We start from the raw sequence: 381 nt of genomic DNA, 5'->3' as shown, positions 1-381 counted from the left end.
TGTATGATTACTATGGTCCTTAAAGCTATGATTAAAAAAAATAGTAAAAAAAAACGTATCAAAAGAGATTTTCGTTTTTCTTTAATTGTCGTTTTTATTGTTTATTTTCATTTTTATTTATCTTCAATTAGTGTCGTAATTGAAGAAAAAAAATCGTTGATCTATAAGCTAGATACGAAAAAAAAAAATCAGTAGAAAATGATAGAAATTCGAAAGAAATTTATGAAAAACGTGGAAGAAAATTTCAGTTCCCGCCTCCTTTTTCGCTTCGAGATTTTGTAATTTGTTAAATCCGATCAGAATCAATACGAAAGAAAAATAAAATACACCCATAATCAACGTTATTTTTTTTACCTTCCTGAATACCATCATCTCGATCCT

The 381-nt window shown here is 26.8% G+C and overlaps 1 protein-coding gene across 3 annotated transcripts in view; it reads right to left on the bottom strand.

Annotated features, from left to right (window-relative positions):
* The window catches only part of LOC119586522 (androgen-dependent TFPI-regulating protein-like), a 7,547-nt gene that overhangs the window by 2,531 nt on the left and 4,635 nt on the right, over nt 1-381 (bottom strand). The gene's annotated exons all lie outside the window — the stretch shown is intronic.

Source organism: Penaeus monodon, chromosome 21 (genome assembly GCF_015228065.2).
Source record: "Penaeus monodon isolate SGIC_2016 chromosome 21, NSTDA_Pmon_1, whole genome shotgun sequence".
Classification (NCBI taxonomy): Eukaryota; Metazoa; Arthropoda; class Malacostraca; order Decapoda; family Penaeidae; genus Penaeus; species Penaeus monodon.
This window is presented reverse-complemented; position numbering and strand designations above follow the sequence as displayed.